The sequence below is a fragment of the Aotus nancymaae genome, unplaced genomic scaffold, assembly GCF_030222135.1.
Source record: "Aotus nancymaae isolate 86718 unplaced genomic scaffold, 86718_ANA_hifiasm-v0.15.2.pri h1tg000004l, whole genome shotgun sequence".
Lineage (NCBI taxonomy): Eukaryota > Metazoa > Chordata > Mammalia > Primates > Aotidae > Aotus > Aotus nancymaae.
In genome coordinates, this window is record NW_026988415.1 from 2,394,974 (window position 1) to 2,415,535 (window position 20,562).

Sequence of the window (20,562 nt, forward strand, 5' to 3'; positions counted from 1 at the left end):
TCATTAGATTTAGAAAATGTACTTGAAAAAAATTCAACATCCTTTTACAGTAAAAACTCAACAAATTAGATATAAAAGCAGTATACCTCAATATAATAAAAGTAATATATGCTATGCTAACATCACACTCATAGGGGAAAAATTGAAAGCTTTTCCCCTGAGATTCAAAATAAGAAAATGTATTAGTTCTTTTTCATGCTGTCATCAATGCTCATGACTGGGTAATTAATAAAGAAAAAGGGTTTGGCTGGGCTCGGTGGCTCATGCCTATAATCCTGGTGCTTTGGGAGGCTGAGGTGGCTGGATTAGGAGGTCAAGAGATTAAGACCATCCTGGTCAACATGGTGAAACCCCGTCTCTACTAAAAATACAAAGATTAGCTGTGTACCTGTAGTCCCAGCTACTTGGGAGGCTGAGGCAGGAGAATTGCCTGAACCCAGGAGGTGGAGGTTGCAGTGAGCCAACATTGCACCATTGTACTACAGCCTGGGCAACAAGAACGAAACTCTGTCTCAAAAAAAAAAAAAAAAAGAAAGAAAGAAAAAAGGTTTAATTGATTTACAGTTCCACATGGCTGAGAGGCCTTATGAAACTTACTATCATGGCAGAAGGGGAAGCAAACACATCCTTCTTCATATAGCGGCAGGAGAGAGACATGCCAGCAGGGGAAATGCCAGACACTTAGAAAACCATCAGATTTCATGAGAACTCACTCACTATCATGAGAACAGCATGGGGGAAACCATCTCCATGATTCAATTACCTCCTACCAGGTTCCTCCCAGGACACGTGGGGATTGTGGGGATTACAATTCAAGATGAGATTTGGGTGGGGACACAGCCAAACCATATCATTCAGCCCTTGGCCCCTACCAAATCTGATGTCCTTACATTGCAAAACACAATCATGCCTTTCCAACAGTCTTCCAAAATCTTAATCCCTTCTGGCATTAACCCAAAAGTCCAAGTCCAAAGTTTCATCTGAGACAAGGCAAGTTCCTTCCACCCTATGAGCCCATAAAATCAAAAGCAGGTTAGTTACTTCCTAGATACAATGGGGGTACAAGCATTGGGTAAGTACACCCATTCCAAATGGGAGAAATTGGCAAAAACAAAGGGGCTACAGATCCCATGCAAGTCCAAAGTCCAATAGAGCAGTTATGAAACCTTAAAGTTCCAAAATGATCTCCTTTGACTCCATGTCTCACATCCAGATGACCCTGATGCAAGAGGTGGGCTCCCATGGCCTTGGGCAGCTCTGCCTCTGTGGGGATTCTGGGGATTGTAGCTTTGCAAGGTAAAGCCCCTCTCCCAGCTGCTTTCATGAGTTGGCATTGAATGTCTGCTGCTTTTCCAGGTGCATGGTGTAAGCTGTCAGAGGATCTACCATTCTGGGGTCTGGAGGACAGTAGCCCACTTCTCATAGTTCAACTAGGCAGTGCTCCAGTGGGGACACTGTATAGGGGCTTCAACCCCACATTTCCCTTCTGCATTGCCCCAGCAGAGGTTCTCCATGAGGACTCCACCCCTGTAGCAATCTTCTGCATGGACATCCAAGCATTTACAGACATCCTTTGAAATCTAGGTGAAGATTCCCAAACCTCAATTCTTTACTTCTGTGCACCCAGGAGCTCAACACCACATGGAAGCCACCAAGGCTCAGGGCTTGTACCCTCTGAAGCAATTACTCAAGCTGTACCTTTGCCCCTTTTACCCACCACTGGAGCTGAAGCAGCTGGGATGCAAGGCACCATGTCCTTAGTGTTCACAGAGAAGGGGAGCCCTGGGCCTGGCCTATGAAACCATTTTTCCCTCATAGGCCTCTGGGCTTTTGATGAGACAGACTGCTATGAAGGTCTCTGATGTGCCCTGGAGACATTTTCCCCATTGTCTTGGTGATTAACATTCATCTCTTCATTTTGTATGCAAATTTCTACAGCCAGCTTGAATTTTTCCTCAGAAAATGGGTTTTTCTTTTCTATTGCATGGTTGGACTGCAGATTTTCCTAAGTTTTATGCTCTACTTTCTTTTGTACATTTCACTGCTTAGAAATTTCTTCTGCCAGATACCCTAAATCATCTCTCTCAAGTTTAAAGTTCCACAAATCTCTAGGACAGGGGCAAAATGCCTCCAATCTCTTAAAATACAGCAAGAGTAACCTTTACTCCAGTTCCCAACAAGTTCCTCATCTCCATCTGAGACCACCTCATCCTGGACTTCATTGTCCATATCAATATCAGCATTTTGGTCAAAGCCATCCAACAAGCCTCTAGGAAATTGCAAACTTTTCTGCATCTTTCTGTTTCCTGAGCCCTCTAAGTCTCTAGGAAGTTCCAAACTTTCCCATATTGTGCTATCTTCTTTTGAGCCCTCCAAAGTGTTCCAACTTCTGCCTGTTACCCAGTTACAATGTCGCTTCCACATTTTTGGATATCCTTATAACAGCACCCCACTATCTTGATACCAATTTACTGTATTAGTTTGTTCTCATGCTGCTTTGAAGAAATACCTGAAATTGGGTAATTTATAAAGAAAAGAGGTTTAATTGACTCATAGTTCCACCTGGCTGGGGAGGCTTCATGAAACTTACAATCATGGGGGAAGTAGAAGCAAACATATCCTCATTCACATGGTGGCAGGAGAAAGAAGTGCCAGCAGGGGAATTGCCAGACACGTATCAAACTATCAGATATCACAAGAACTCACTATCATGAGAACAGCATGTGGGAAACCACCCCCATGATTCAATTACTTCCCACCAGGTTCCTCCCAGGACATGTGAAGATTGTGGAAATTATAATTCAAGTTCAGATTTGGGTAGGGACACAGCAAAATCATAGCAAAAAAGAAGCCCAATCTTGCTATTTTTATTTATAGTAACAGAGGTCTGAGGCCAGAGCAATAAAACAAGGAAAAGAAATATAAGCTTTCAAATTAGATAGGAACAATTTAAATTATCTGTTTGTAGATGATACGACCTTATATATAGAAGCCCCTAAAGACTGTACAAAAAAAACTATTATAGCTAATAAATTTAGTAAAGTTACAGGATACAAATTAACATACAAAAGTCAGTAGCATTTACATACACTATCAACAAACATTATGAAAAATAAATCAAGAAAACAATTCCATTTCCAATAGCTCCAAAAATACTTAGGAATAAATTTAACCAAGGAGGTAAGACATCTGTACACTGAAAGCAATAAAATATTGATGAAAGAAATAAATGACACAAATAAATGCAAAGATATCACCTGTACACAAATTGGAAGAAATAACATTTTAAAAACATTTTTACTACCCAAAGTCATCTACAGATTCAATGATTCAACACTACTCCTATCAACATAACAATGATATTCTTTACAGAAATACAAAGAACTATCCTTAAATTTGTAGGGAGCTACAAAGGCCCTGAATAACCATAGAAATCTTCACTATAAAGAGCAAAATTAGAGGCATCACATTACCTGACTTCAAAATATATGACAAAGCTATTGTAACCAAAACAGCATAGGAGTGGTATAAAAACAGACACATGGAACAGAATAGACAACCCAGAAATAAATCCATCCATTTATAGCCAATTGATTTTCCACAAAGGTATCAAGAACATGAAACAAGGAAAGGGCAGTCTCTTTCATAAACGCTGTTGGGAAAACTGGATATTCACATGCAGAAGAATGCAATTAGGCCCTACCTCACCCCATGTATAAACATTAACTCAACCTGCATTAAAGACTTAAATGAAAGACCCAAAACTCTCAAACTACTGGAAGAAACCACAGGAGGAAATCTCCATGACATTGTTCTGGGCAATAAGTTTTGGATATGATCTCAAAAGTACTGGTGACAAAACCAAAAATAGACAAATGGCATTGCATCAAATTAAAAAGCTTCTGCACAGCAAAGGAAAAAAATCAGCAGAGTGAAGAGACAATCTATAGAATGGGAGAAAATATTTGCAAACTATGTATCTGATGAGAGGTTAATATACGAAATATAAGAGAAACTGAACCCAGTAGAAAAAAAAAGTAACCCAATTTAGAAATGAGCAAAGGACCTGAGTAGATACTCCTTAAAGGAAGACATAGAACTGGCCAAGAGGTATTTGAAAAATTGCTCAGAATCATTAACGAAGAGGAAAATGAAAATTAAAACCACAGTAAGATATCCCCTTCCACCTGTTAGAATGGCTATAATAAAAAAGACAAAAGATAGCAAGTGTTGGAAAGGATGGGAGAAAAGGACATACCTGCATACTGCTGGTAGAAATGTAAATTAGTAGAGCCATTATGGAAAATTGTATGGAGGTTCCTCAAAAAATTAAAAATAAAACTATCATATGATCTAGCAATCCTACTATTGGGTATATATCCAAAGGAAATGAAATGAGTATGTCAAAGGGATACCTATACTCCCATATTCATTGCAGCATTATTCACAATAGCCAAGATATAGAATCAACCTAAGTGTCTGTCAATGAATGACTGTATAAAGAAAATGTGGTATATATACAAACAAATACTATTCAGCCATAAAAGAAAAAACAGAATCATGTAACTTGCAACAACACGGATGAACCTAGAGGACATTACCTTAAGTGAAATAAGCCAGACACAGAAAGACAAATACCACACGATTCCCCTCATATGTGGAAGCTAAAAAAGTTGATCTCATAGAAGTATAGTAGAATGGTAATTACCAGGGGCTGTGGTGGCTATAGTGTGGCTGGGGAAATGTTGGTCAAGGGATATAAAACTTCTGTTGGATAGGAGAAATAAGTTCAAGAGATCTATTGTACATGGTGACTATAGTTAATAACATATTCTTGAAAAATGTAGAGAGTGGATACAAAATGTTTTCAGCATAAAAATGATAACTATGTGAGTTAATAAATATGTTAAATTCCTAGATTTAGTCATTCCACAATGTAGGTATACTCCAAGACATCATGTTGCATATATCAAATACGTACAATTGTATCTATTAATTTTAAAAAATCAAAAAGGAAAGTTTGCATTTTTCTTGAAAATATGCATTATTTATGTATACATTTCACAGTTACAGTCACATCTGTAACTGTGTATATACACATTTATATTTGAAAGAACTTATTAATAGTCCAACTAATTGCTGCTCTAACAGTCCTTCAGAATAGAACATGGGATCTATTCTTTTAAAAGAAAGGAATATGAACAAAAACCATAAGCTTTACAGAGTTCCAAAGGGAGTTCCAAGGTTGGAGCTAGATGCTATTAACAGCCACTATATATCATTCAAATACAGCTTTTAAGGAGGAAGCCATAACCCATAGGGATAAAGTAGAAGGAATTTGCAATTCATCATCTGTATTTTGGAGTCTGGAAATCCAGTCTGTCCAACCCCATTAAATGCTCCCTCTATCATTAACATGCAGGCATTTCAGATAGTTAGAAACATGTACAGCATCTGATTTTTAAATGGATAGTTGAACTACATACTCTTTGAGCATTGCATAACTGTATTTCCTAAGTATTTAGCAGTTTCCGAGAGTTATTAGGCAAAAGATTTTCTTCCTTTTCTAAAAGCCTGGACATTATCTTAAGAATTTCATAAAATGAATAAAATAGCATGTGCATATCTAACTACTACTTTCCCAGGTGGCATAATTTAGTTCCATCAACTTCTCCCTAGAATTTGAACCATCATCACCCGTATCATTTTTCCCTTCTATGAACTTCTTTTCAAAACACATGAACTGCTTCTATATTGCCTGAGTTTTTATAGAGTGTGTATTACTCTTGTGATCGAAAAAAAAGGCTTCATTTTGAAAGAAATCAAATTAACGATCAAAATTTTAATGCAGTGTTTTAATTGAGCTATTAGCAGAACTACATAAGGTGCTACATTTACTAAGAGACATGGTAAAGAGCCATGGAAAGAACAAGAAAACATCAAGAACACGGAAAGGAAAAATGAGTTTTATGCATGTTTTAATTTAAAAATCAGGTATCAACATAAAGTACTACAATTTATAGAAAAGGACTGTGAACATAGTTACAAAATATGGGAGACCTATCCAGGTTATGGCTAATGCAGTAAATACATGCTGGTGCTTTTAAAGATATGCTAAAAAAATTCACAGAATTCAGCATTTATATTGTTTAAATGCATATGTCTATCGTCCAGGAAGACAATGAGATTAGTGAGGTCACCAGAAATCCTCCCAAATTGTCTTTAATACAGGTATGAGACAATCAGAAAAAAATGAGGTTTCTCTGCAATGAAAGTGAAAATAAAGGAGCAAACACATTCTATGATCATTTAGGAATGTATACAATCTCCCATCCCAGATTCCCATGATGCAACCAAACAAAATAATGCAATAATCGAGATGAAAGAATAAGTCAAAAGAAGTAGACTTGACACAACAGAAAGCTGAATGATTGAAACAGAAATATATGGAAAAACATCTTTAAAATGCTTGGTAGGGATTAGAGAACAAAATAATCATTGTGGAAAGTAGGTGACATATTCTACCTGCCAGCACCAGTTGCTTTTGAGGAAATAAATGGAGCAAATGGATTAGAAACAGCAACCAAACATAATTGAAGAAAACTTTTTAGTTCAGAAAAATTGTCTGAAATTAGATTTGGAGAAGATTGCAATTTTCCATATTTCAGACAAAATTGCCAAACTAAGGTCAATACATAATCCAGGTATGTCCTGATAAATTAATATTAAAAAGATTCCTGCTAGCATTCAAGCAGCAAACAAAGACTCAAATCAAGTTATCTATGATTTGTTCATTTCAACAACAACAAAAAACACTAAATGACAAAGGAGCAGTGTCTATAACATTTTGAGGGAGAATGCCAGTGGCCTAAGTATTTAGACGCAGCAAAGCTGTCTTTCACATGTAAAAGCAACAGAAGAGTAGCCTGAGAACGCCTATTACAGAAGTCACCTAGATTACTAAACATGAAAAGAAGATGAGGCAAGAGGTGAAATCAGAAGGGTAGTGTTGGCCCTCTCTTAAGGACAATGAAGAAATAAAACCTTTAAAGGGTGTTAAATGGTAGTGGATTAAGATAGTGAGCAGGTAGACCAGTGGGGATAACCCAGGAGAGGAAGGCTAATGGATAGAAGTAAAGCTACTAAGATGGCAGTTTGCTTTGGTTTGGTTTTACTTGATTTGTAAAAACCCATGCAGATATATGTATATCAGGTGTGTAATCAGGCTGACAGAAAGGATCTAGCAAGAGAAAGAAAGTATTAAATGAGTGGTTTTCTTATGAGAATCACAACTGCCTTGAGGGCAGCACCATGAGACTAGACTGAAAACTCTGGAAAGTCAGAGGCCAGGCCTTGCTTTCCACTCTGTCTCCAGGACCTACCCAGTGTCTGGCACAAATACTTATGGCATAAATGAATGAAGAGAGGAGCAACAAAAATGATTTGATCAATTGGGACAACACTGGAATGAGTATATTTTCACTGATGAGATTAATCTGAAGGATAATACTCTTTTAGAAAGAAAATAATTCTGGTACATCTGTTTAAAATTAAAAAGAAAAAGAGGATAGAGAAAAGCAAGATGGCCAAATAATATAGCTCTGGATTGCAGTTTCCAGTGAGAGCTATGCAGAGGGTGATGATCTCTGCACTTTCAAATGAGGCACCAGGTGCATCTCAATGGAACTGGTTGCCCAGTGGGTGTAGCCCAAGAAGGGTGAGCCAAGGCAGGGTGGGGCGCTGCCTTACCCAGGAAGTGCAATCCCCAGAGGACCACCCCTCCCTACCCAACAGAGGCCATCAGGGGCTTTTCCAGCCACTCCAGCACTCTGGTTCAGATACTGCACTTCTCCCACAGTTTTTACCACCCACAGACCAGGAGATTCCAGGGCCAAAAAGCACCATGAGTTTCCAGCATGGCTGTTTCAGCTGGCACTGCAGGTTTCTGCACAAAAACTCATACAAAGGTGGGCAGCCAATTCAACTGGCACCTGGAATGCCTGGGGACAGAGCTGCCCATTCAACTGAAAAAGAGGGGGCTGAAAGCATCAAGCCAGGTGATCTGGCTTGGCAGGTCCCACCTCCACAAAGATGAGCAATCTGAAATGCTCTGGCTTGAGAGTTTTGCAGCAAGTGCAACAAGTTGAGCTTGACCCAGGATGGTTGAGCTCTGTGAGGGGAAGGGCATCCATCACTACCAAGGCAGTCTGCCATTACTGAGGCAGTCCGCCATTACCAAGGCAGTCCGCCATCACTGAGGCAGTTCACCATTACTGAGGCAGTCTGCCGTTACTAAGGGTACATGTGAAGAACATGCAAGATTGTTGCATAGATACACACATGGCAGAGTGATTTGCTGCCTTCCTCCCCATCATCTATATCTGGCATTTCTCCCCATGCTATCTCTCCCCAACACTTCTAACTGTAGCTCCGTAAACAAAACCACGAGGAAGTTTACACAGCAGCTGGGCAGAGCCTGCGGCAGCTCAGCAGTGCCTCTGCTGGCAGACTGTGACTAGACTCCTTCCTTGCTGGGCAGGGCATCTCTGAAAAAAGGCAGCGGCACTTCAGGGACCTATAAATAAAGCCTCACCTTCCCAGGACAGAGCACCTGGGAAAAGAAGTAGTTATGAATTCCACTGCAGCAGACTTAAACATACCTGCCCAGCAGCTCTGAATGAAACAATGGAGCTCCCAGCACAGCACTTGAGCTCTGATAAGGGACAGACTGTCTCATCAAGCAGCTCCTTGACTCACATATCTCCAAAGGGGCACCTCATAAAGGAGAGCTCTGCCTGACATCTGGCAGGTATCTTTCTGGGATGATGATAACAGAAGAAACTGGCAGCAACCCTACTGTTTTGCAGCCCCTGTGGGTGATTCCCAGGCAAGCAGGGCCTGGAGTGGACCTCTAGCAGTCCTGCAGCAGGGGGGCCTGACTGTTAGAAGGAAAACTAAAACATAGAAAGAAATAGCTTCAAATCAACAAAAAGGATGTCCACTCAGAGACCCCACCCAAAAGTCACCAACTTCTGAGACCACAGGTAGATAAATCCATGAAGATGGGAAGAAACCAGCGCAAAAAGATGAAAACACCAAAAACCAGAATGCCTCTCCTCCTTCAAGGGATCACAACTCCTCATCAGCAAGGGAACAAAGCTGGATGGAGAATGAGTCTGATGAATTGACAGAAGGAGCCTTCAGAAGGTGGGTAATAACAAACTTCTCTGAGCTAAAAGAACCTCTTCTAACCCAATGCAAAGAAACTAAGAATCTTGAAAAAAGGTTAGATGAAATGCTAACAAGAATACCCAGCTTAGAGAAGAACATAAATGACTTGATGGAGCTGAAAAACACAGCATGATAACTATGTGAAGCAAACACAAGTTTCAATAGCTGAATCGACTAAGCAGAAGACAGGATATCAGAGATTAAAGATCAACTCAATGAAATAAAACGAGAAGGCAAGATTAGAGAAAAAAGAGTGAAAAGGAATAAACAAAGCCTCCAAGAAATATGGGATTATGTGAAAATACCTAATCTACACTTGATTGGTGTACCTGAATGTGACAGAGAGGATGAATCCAAGCTGGAAAAGACTCTTCAGTATATTATCCAGGAGAACTTCCCCAACCTAGCAAGGAAGGCCAACATTCAAGTCCAGGAAATACAGAGAACGCCACGAAGACATTCCTCAAGAAGAGCAACCCCAAGGCAAATAATGGTCAGATTCACCAGGGTTGAAAGGAAGGAAAAAATGCTAAGGGCAGACAGAGAGAAAGGTCGGGTTAAGGGAAGCCCATCAGACTCACAGCAGATCTCTCAGCAGAAACCCTACAAGCCAGAAGAGAGTAGGGGCTGATATTCAACATCCTTAAAGAAAAGAACTTTCAACCTAGAATTGCATATCCAGCCAAACTAAGCTTCATAAGTGAAGGAGAAATAAAATCTTTTATGGACAAGCAATTGCTGAGAGATTTTGTTACCACCAGGCCTGCCTTACAAGAGCTCCTGAAGGAAGCACTAAACATGGAAAGGAACAACCAGTACAAGCCACTCCAAAAACATATCAAATGGTAAAGACCATCGACACAATGAAGAAATTGCACCAACTAATGGGCAAAACAACCAGCTAGCATCAAAATGGCAGGATCAAATTCACACATAATAATATTAACCTTAAATGTAAATGGACTAAATGCCCCAATCAAAAGACACAGACTGGCAAATTGGATAAAAAGTCAAAACCCATCAGTGTTCTGTATTCAGGAAACCCATCTCACATGCAAGGGCACATAGACTCAAAATAAAGGGACGGAGGAAGACTTACCAAGCAAATGGAGAGGGAAAAAAAAAAAAAAGCAGGAGTTGCAATCCTAGTGTCTGATAAAATGGACTTTAACCACCAAAGATCAAAAGAGACAAAGAAGGGCATTACATAATGGTAAAAGGATCAATGCAATAAGAAGAGCTAATGATCCTAAATATATATGCACCCAATACAGGAGCACCCAGATACATAAAGCAAGTTCTTAATGACCTACAAAGAGACTTCAACTCCCACACAATAAGAGTGAGAGACTTTAACACTCCATTGTTAATACTAATCAGATCAACAAGACAGAAATTTAACAAGGATATCCAGGACTTAAACTCACATCTAGACCAAGCGGACCTAATAGACAGCTATAGAACTTTCCACCCTAAATCAGCAGAATATACATTCTTCTCAGCGCCACATCGTACCTACTCTAAAATTGACCACATAATCACTCCTCAGCAAATGCAAAAGAACAGAAATCATAACAAACAGTATCTCAGACCACAGTGCAATCAAATTAGAACTCAGGATTAAGAAACTAACTCAGAACTGCACAACTTCATGGAAACCGAACGAATGGCTCCTGAATGTCGACTGGATATACAATGAAATGAAGGCAGAAATAAAGGTGTTCTTCGAAACCAATGAGAAGAAAGGCACAATGTACCAGAATCTCTGGGACACATTTAAAGCAGTGTCTAGAGGGAAATTTATAGCAATAAATGATCACATGAGAAGTGAGGAAAGATCTAAAATTGATACCCTATCATCAAAACTGAAAGAGCTAGAAGAGCAAGATCAAAAAAACTCAAAAGCCAGCAGAAGACAAGAAAAAACTAAGACAAGAGCAAAACTGAAGGACATAGAGAAACAAAAAAACCCTTCAAAAAATCAATAAATCCAGGAGGTAGTTTTTGGAAAAGATCAACAAAATAGACCGCTAGCCAGATTGATAAAAAAGAAAAGAGAGAAGAATCAAATAGATGCAATAAAAAACGATAAAGGGGATATCACCACCAATTCCTCAGAAATACAAACTACCATCAGAGATTACTACAAACAACTCTATGCACTTAAACCAATACATCTGGAAGAAGTGGATAAATTCCTGGACACTTGCACCCTCCCAAGCCTAAACCGGGAAGAAGTTGAAACCCTGAATAGACCAATAATAAGGGCTGAAGTTGAGGCAGCAATTTATAGCCTATTAACCAAAAAAAAGTCCAGGTCCAGAAGGGTTCACAGCTGAATTTTACCAGACATATAAAGAGGAGCTGGTACCACTCCTTCTGAAACTATTCCAAACAATACAAAAAGAAGGAATCCTTCCCAAATCATTTTATGAGACCAACATCATCCTGATACCAAAACCTGACAGAGACTCAACAAAAAAAGAAAACTTCAGGCCAATATCCATGATGAACACAGATGAAAAAAATCAATAAAATACTGGTAAACAGATTGCAACAGCACATCAAAAACCTTATCCATTATGATCGAGTAGGCTTCAACCCAGGGATGCAAGGCTGCTTCAACATATGCAAGTCTATAAACTTAATCCACCACATAAACAGAACCAAAGACAAAAACCACATGAGTATCTCAATAGATGCAAAGAAGGCCTTTGACAACATTCAACAGCCCTTTATGCTAAAAAAAACTCTCAATAAATTAGGTATTGACAGAATGTATCTCAAAATAATAAAAGCTATTTATGACAAACCCACAACCGATATCATGCTGAATGGGCAAAAACTGGAAGCATTCCCTTTGAAATCTGGCACTAGACAAGGATGCCCTCTTGCACCACTGCTATTCAATATAGTATTGCTCTAGCCAGAGCAATCAGGAAAGAAAAAGAAATAAAGGGTATCCAATTAGGAAAGGAGGAAGTCAAACTGTCTCTATTTGCAGACGACATGATTGTATATCTAGAAGACCCCATCGTCTCAGCCCAAAATCTCCTGAAACTGATAAGCAACTTCAGTGAAGTCCCAGGATACAAAATCAACGTGCAAAAATCGCAAGCATTCCTATACACCAATAACAGACTAACAGAGAGCAAAATCAAGAGTGAACTCCCATTCACAATTGCTACAAAGAGGATAAAATACCTAGGAATACAACTAACAAAGGATGTAAAGGACCTCTTCAAGGAGAACTACAAACCACTGCTCAAGGAAATAAGAGAGGACACAAACAGATAGAAAAACATTCCATGCTCATGGTTAGAAAGAATCAATATCATGAAAATGACCATACTGCCCAAAGTAATTTATAGATTCAACACTGTCCCCATCAAGCTACCAATGGTTGTCTTCACAGAACTGGAAAAAAAACACCTTAAACTTCATATGGAACCAAAAGAGAGCCCACATAGCCAAGACAATCCTAAGCAACAAGAACAAAGCTGGAGGCATCATGCTACCTGACTTCAAACTATCCTACAGGCTACAGTAATCAAAACAGCATGGTACTGGTACCAAAACAGAGATATAGACCAATGGAACAGAAAAGAGGCCTCAAAGGCAACACCACACATCTACAACCATCTGATCTTTGACAAACCTGACAAAAACAAGCAATGGGGAAAGGATTCCCTATTGAATAAATGGTGTTGGGATAACTGGTTAACCATGTGCAGAAAGCAGAAACTGGACCCTTTTCTGACAGCTTACACTAAAATTAACTCCAGATGGATTAAGGACTTAAACATAAGACCTAACACCATAAAAATTCTAGAAGAAAACCTAGGCAAAACCATTCAGGACATAGGCATAGGCAAGGACTTCATGACTAAAACACCAAAAGCATTGGCAACAAAAGCCAAAATAGACAAATGGGATCTAATTAAACTCCAGAGCTTCTGCACAGCAAAAGAAACAATCATTAGAGTGAACCAGCAACTGACAGAATGGGAAAAATTTTTTGCAATCTACCCATCTGACAAAGGGCTAATATCCAGAATCTACAAAGAACTAAAACAGGTTTACAAGAAAAAAACCAACTAACCCATTCAAAAGTGGGCAAAGGATATGTACAGACACTTTTCAAAAGACGACATATATGAGGCCAACAAACATATGAAAAAATGCTCATCATCACTGGTCATTAGAGAAATGCAAATCAAAACTACATTGAGATACCACCTCACGCCAGTTAGAATGGCCATCATTAAAAAATCTGGAGACAACAGATGCTGGAGAGGATGTGGAGAAATAGGAACACTTTTACACTGTTTGTGGGAGTGGAGATTAGTTCAACCATTGTGGAAGACAGTGTGGCGATTCCTCAAGGATCTAGAAATAGAAATTCCATTTTCTCCAGCAATCCCATTTTGGGTATACACTCAAAGGATTATAAATCGTTCTATTATAAGGACATATGCACACGTATGTTCACTGTGGCACTGTTTACAATAGCAAAGACCTGGATCCAACCCAAATGTCCATCAGTGATAAACTGGACGAAGAAAATGTGGCACATATACACCATGGAATACTATATAGCTATAAAAAACGATGAGTTTGTGTCCTTTGTAGGGACATGGATGAACCTGGAAACCATCACTCTCAGCAAACTGACACAAGAACAGAAAATCAAACGCCACATATTCTCACTCACAGGTGGGTGTTGAACAATGAGAACACATGGACACAGGGAGGGGAGCATCACACACTGGGGTCTGTTTTGGGGGTTAGAGGAGGGACAGCAGGGTGTGGGGAAGTTGGGGAGGGATAACATGGGGAGAAATGCCAGATATAGGTGACGGGGGGATGGAGGCAGCAAACCACCTTGCTGTATATGTACATATGCAACAATACTGCATGATCTGCACATGTAACCCAGAACCTAAAGTACAAAAAATAATAATAATAAAATAAAATAAAAAGAAAATAGCCATTTCAGTTTGCAGTAAAAAATTGGAATTGATAACTTTACAATTAATGTACCAAATGTCAAATATTAGTCATGGCAAGAAAATGCTCAAATTAATTTTTTGAATTAATTCACAGTGTTTGTGAGTATAATCCTAGTCCAAAGTCAATCATTGTTTAATTATATTCTTCTGTCTTATAAAATGTCTTAAACCAAAGAAAAATGGGATGATCCTGGCATGATTATGAATGCCAGACTTGTGATTATCAAACTTACTTAGGAAATAACACAGTTATCATTAAGAGACTGTCCTCAACACAGGCTCTCACTTGCACAGGATAGAAATTTATCACTTTACCTAATGCAGGAAGAGAAAGCCAACCAGTGTGTGTTCTCACTTATAAGTGGGAGCTGAACAATGAGGACACACAGAAATATGGGGGCAAACAACACACACCGGGGTTCACACAAGGCCTGTAGGAAGGTGGGTGCAGGAGCAGGGAGAGCATCAGGAAGAATAGCGAATGGATGCTTGGCCTAATACCTTCGTGATGGGTTGATTTGTGCAGCAAACCACCATGGCACATGTCAACCTACATAATGAACCTGCACATCCTGCACATGTACCCGGGGACTTAAAATAAAAGCTGAAGAAAGAAAATAAAGAAAATATTACTCCGCAACTTATTATTCCTTTATTTTGTCTTTAGCTAGGATGCAAATTTGTAAAACTTTAAAAATATTCCAATTTCTGTAGCATAGGTAATAAACACATTTCTATGATAGCTTCATGTGTTCTTCAAAGATTGAGTGCCTGTATATGTACTAGGTGTTTCTTAAAAAATAAGACAACTGTGCTGCCAAGAAACACACATCACGGTGGGCTATTTTGAAGCCCCTGCTTGGTCAGAAAAATAGTCTCTGGTATTTGGGGTTTCCCCAGAGTAATTTCTTCAAATATATGATATTTCATTGGAAACACACTAAATTGAGCCTTTGATTTCAGCTGTGGGTTGCATCAAAAACGTTCTTTCGAAAAATAAAAACAAAGCAGGCAGCACTGACGAAGAGCATATAATTAAGTCTAAATTATGAAGGCCCACTGAAGAAGGTCTTGAGACTTCACGTAGTTCAGCTCTGCCATCGCTGAACAGCATTTGCTGTGCAGTATTGAGAGAAACGGGAACTCTTTTTGCTTGTAGGCAACTTGAATCCCCTGAGAGCTAAGAATACCAGCTGATAGTGTTTGGCTGTGTCCCCACCCAAATCTCATCTTGAATTCCCATGTGTCATGTGAAGGACCCAGTGGGAGGTAACTGAATCATGGGGGCAGGTCTTTCCCATGTTATTCTCGTGATAGTGAATGTGTCTCACTAAATCTGATGATTTTATAAAGGGAAATTTCCCTGCAAAAGTTATCTTCTGTTGTCTGCTGTCATGTGAGATGTGCCTTTCACCTTCCGCCATGATTGTGAGGCCTCCCCAGCTGCATGGAATTGTGAGTCCATTAAACTTCTTTCTTTTGTAAATTGCCCAGTCCCGAGTATATCTTTATCAGCAGTGTGAAAACGGAGTAATAAACCAGCATATTTTCCAGAGTAGCTAGTGTCTTACAGGGAGAGTCCATATAGACATGCAGCACTGAACTTGTACAACTGACTTCTCCCTATTTTGTATCTTCTCTTAGCCATGCCCACTGTCATACATTTTATAGAAAATTGTAGAGCTTGCACATCATTTTCAAGTACAGACTCTGAGCTTTTCTATAATTCCCTTCTCCCATTACTAGTTAGCTTTGGATTTTGTGATGGTAGTATTTAGTGCCTGTTGCGTAGTAGCTGTGCATGTATTACATGGTCGTCACAGTGTGAATTCAAAAGAGCAGTATGCGGTGGCTCACGCCTGTAATCCCAGCACTTTGGGAGGCCGAGGTGGGTGGATCACGAGGTCAAGAGATCGAGACCATCCTGGTCAACATGGTGAAACCCCATCTCTACTAAAAATACAAAAAATTAGCTGGGTATGGTGGCGCGTGCCTGTAATCCCAGCTACTCAGGAGGCTGAGGTAGGAGAATTGCCTGAACCCAGGAGGCGGAGGCTGTGGTGAGCCGAGATCGTGCCATTGTACTCCAGCCTGGGTAAGAAGAGCAAAACTCCGTCTTAAAAAAAAAAAAAAAAAAAAAAAAGCAGTATGTCAAAGTTCTTTTCTTAGAAGAGGTAAGAACCCATATTCAAAGGTCTCAGAAACATCTAATTGAGAGGTGTTGATTTGATCACAAAGTCAAAGCATTTTAGATCTTCTTTAGGCTCTGTCCCTGAGTGTTGAAACTAAAAAAAGAAGGAAAAGAATAAAAACCACTAGAAGCCTGTGTTAGGGAGAGTGAGAATAAAGATGAGATCAAATATTTCCCATGGATAATTAGCAAATTGGAAAATCTAGTATGACGTGCATATGAGATTGCAGAAGTAAGAGAGTAAGTGGAAAGGGGAAATATAAGCACATGTTTTCATCCTATAGTTGTGGAAGAGGAATTGCTACTGGCATTTAAAAAGTTAAAACGATTCTGAGCAAAATAATGAAGCAAAAACTAAATTAATTAATGAAGTAAGCACCACAAATTAATGAAGCAGGGACTACTAGAGTTAATTATCAAAGAGTAACTCTGTACATGCAAATTTGGAGCCTGGCCTCCATGTACCTTTGAGAACCGGTCTGCTGTTTCCCAAGATGGGACTGGATAATATATTATCAATGACACTTCCTTTCAAATAATATCAATAAGCAACATATCTCCAGATCTCTAACCCATGGCTTATTTTCATCCCGTTAGAAAGATTGGCATAAAATTGAATCAGACCAAAAGATTCAACAATAATGAAAGAGGGGAGCAGGTGAGAGAAATACCAATTAAGATAATGATGGTGCCACTTTAAGGGGTTTGCCTCACATGGTTTACACCATTTGAGAGATTTTAAACACAGGTGACCTTCCCATGTTCAAATGTATGGAGATAAACTCAAAATGAGGCTTGGGCAACAGCTCAGCCTCATGTTGAGAACCCGTTTAACTCAATGCTCCTCGTTCTCACCTCAACTGCACTCCCATTTCCTAGCTCCACACTTTGGCTCCTGGTACATGCTCCTGGCTGGCTCTCTTTCTGGCTTCAGCAATTTTCTAAAGTTTACTGATTTCTTCTGCCATACTCCAGGAACCCTGCGCTCTGCTGCCTCCCCACCAGGTAGCAAAAGCACACATGGCTTTTAACCATACCTTCTATTCACTGAGTTCTTCCTAATAGCCATGTGCATTATATTTGCCATCACACTTGCCTCATGGCATTTCTCACAACAACCCTATCAAGTCGATTTTCATATTCCATTTTATGCAGGAGGAAACAGAGGCCAAGTGAGATGTGGTACCTTGCCCATGTTTGTAGAGCTAGTACGTGGCAGAGGCAGGATCTTAACCTAGGTGAATCTGACTCCAGAAGCTGTATGTGGGCTTTGCTGTTGTTTTAAATAAACATTTCTACTTCAGAATATTTTCAGATTTACAGAAAAGTTGCAAGGATAGCATGAAGAGTTCCTGTGTATACCCACCCTCAATACCCACTTTGCCAAATACATTAGTATGATTCATTTGTCACAATTAATGAACTAGTAAAAACACATTATTATTAATTAATTTAAGTCAGATTTCCTTAGATTTTTCCTAAAAGTCTTTTTTTCAGTTTCAGGATCCCATCCCAAATACCACATAACATTTAGTGGTCATGTCTCTTGAGGATCTTCCTGGCTGTGACAGTTTCTCAAGCTTTCTTTTTCATTTTTTTAATTACCTTGATATTTTTGAAGAGTACTGATCCTGTATTTTGTAGGATGTCTCTCAATGGGGATTTGTCTGATGCTCTTCTCATGAGTAGACTGGGTTTATGGGTTTTTGGGAGGAAGACCACAGAGGTAAAGTGCCATTCTTATCACATCATTTCAATGGAACATATTGTGAAGATGATTTATCACTGTCGATGTTAACCTTGCTGACCTGGCTAATGTAGCATATGTCAAGTTTTTCTACTGTATAGCCACTCCGTACCCACTGCGGGAGTGGGTAGTCATGCTCCACCTTCTGGAGAACAGAGTATCTAGATAATTCTTCTGCATGGGAGATTTGTCTCTCTCCCTAATTTATTTATTTGTACAACCTTTTATTTTTATCGGCATGGATAGATATTTACTTTACCCTTTGAGTTATAATCCAACATTATTTTGTTGGCTATATTGTTCTGGCTTTAGCTAATAGGAGTGCTTTCATTGGGCCCCTGTGCCCCTTTGAAATAGACCTATCAAATTTGTTTAAATATTTCTTTACTTTGTTACTACAAAATGCCCCAGGTTCACCTTAGATATTTTCTGTCCCAGTTCTAGAATTAGCTGTTTCTCCAAGGAGTTCTGGGTTTCTTTTATTGGAGGGTGGTATTAGAAACTGAAATATGAGTACTAAGTATGCTCATTGCTACTGGCACTCTCAGCAGAAAAAGCGGTTATATTTCTCTACTAACACCTGTATATATACCTATCTACACAGAGTTCTATATGTAACCATTTGTATCTAAATAAAGCTAAACATGAGTTCATACCATGTCTCCAACTCCACTTCATTATCAGATGGATCATTCTAGCTTCTTCCCCTTGCTTGTCTGTAAGCTCCCATTCCAATAGTGAAAATCCTGGTTCCCATCATCTACCATAAATTTACTTAGTTGTTCAAGTGTACATGGATAGCAGTGTCATAATTGTTCATCTACACTTCTATAGGGAATGACTTTATTAACTGGAAGTTAATGCTTAAGTGCAGTTTATTTTGGCTTTAGTCTTAAAGACTCTATTTCATTGTTACTTAGGGCAGCACCTTTTCCCCCATCCCTTCAGTGAGGATATTTCATACATTTGTAATACAGTTGGGTTCTTCTGTCATGTTCTGTATTCCATTCTGGGATTCTCTGGTCTCCAAAATGATTTTTTAATATTTGTATACATTAAAGTTTACTATTCATGCCATAAAGTTCTGTGGGTTTTGACAAATGTATAGAGTGTCAAATGCACCAATACAGTATCATACACATTAATTTTCCCAGCCTAACAAAATCTCTTGCATTTCACTTATTCAACCCTCCCTACTTCTCCAACCCTTGGAAGGCAATAATCTGTTTTCCTTTTCTAAAATGTTACCTTTTCCAGAGTATAATATAAATGGAATCATGCCTGTTCAGACTGATTTAATAATATGACATTGTATGAGTAGACCATATTTGTTTATTCATTCTGTTCAGACTGATTTAATAGTATGTCATTGTTTGGGTAGACCATATTTGTTTATTCATTCACCTAATGATGGACACCTTCACTGCTTCCAGGTTTTAGTGATTACGAATGAAACTGTTATGAACATTCATGAGTTTTTCTGCGGATATGTGTTTTCAACTCACATGGATTATACCTTGAAGTGTGATTGCTGAAGTAACACTAAAATGACTAAAGTTTAGCTTTATAAGAAACTGCCAAACTGCTTTCCAATGTGGCGACACCATTTTGCATTCCCACCAGCAATAAATGAAAGTTCCTGCTACTCTGCATCCTTATCCGAATTTGGTGTTGTCCGTGCGGGGGATTTTAGCCAATGTAATAGGTATGTATGGTATTTCATAGTGATTTTGATTTACATTTCTATAATGATAAATGATGTTGGGCGTATTTTTATATGCTTATATGCCATCTACATATGGTATTTGGTGAGGTGTCTGTTTAAATATTTTGCCCTCTTAATTTTTTGTTCATTGTTGAGTTTCTTTGTATGTTGCTGTATCAGCTCTTTGTCCAATATGTGACATGCAAATATATTCTCCTCATCTTTGCCTGTCTTTTCATCCTCTGAACAGTGTCTTTTATAGAGCAACTTAAAAAATTACAAAGCCTTTGCGTTTTATCCCATTTTTCTATATATGTTTCCTTTAACTGTCACCCTTGATCTCTAGAGTCCTCCATCTCTCACCCACTGAGGGCCTCAGAGGGTGCCACTGACAGCAACGAAAAGTGGTTTTGGCCAAAGGTTTTTCCTGGTTCGCAGCACTCTCATCTACCTGAATAATGCCTGGGGGACATATCGCACTGGCCTCTTTACTGTTTCTCTAACATGCCAGTCAAGCTTCTGTCTCAGAACCTTGGTACCTACTGGTCTCTCTGTCTCAGATATTCTACAGATAACCCCTTGACTCACTTCCTCACTTGTTATAAGTCTTTTCTCAAATGTCACCTGCTCTATGAGACCTAATTTCTAGAGCTCTGGAGAACACTGGATGTCCCAG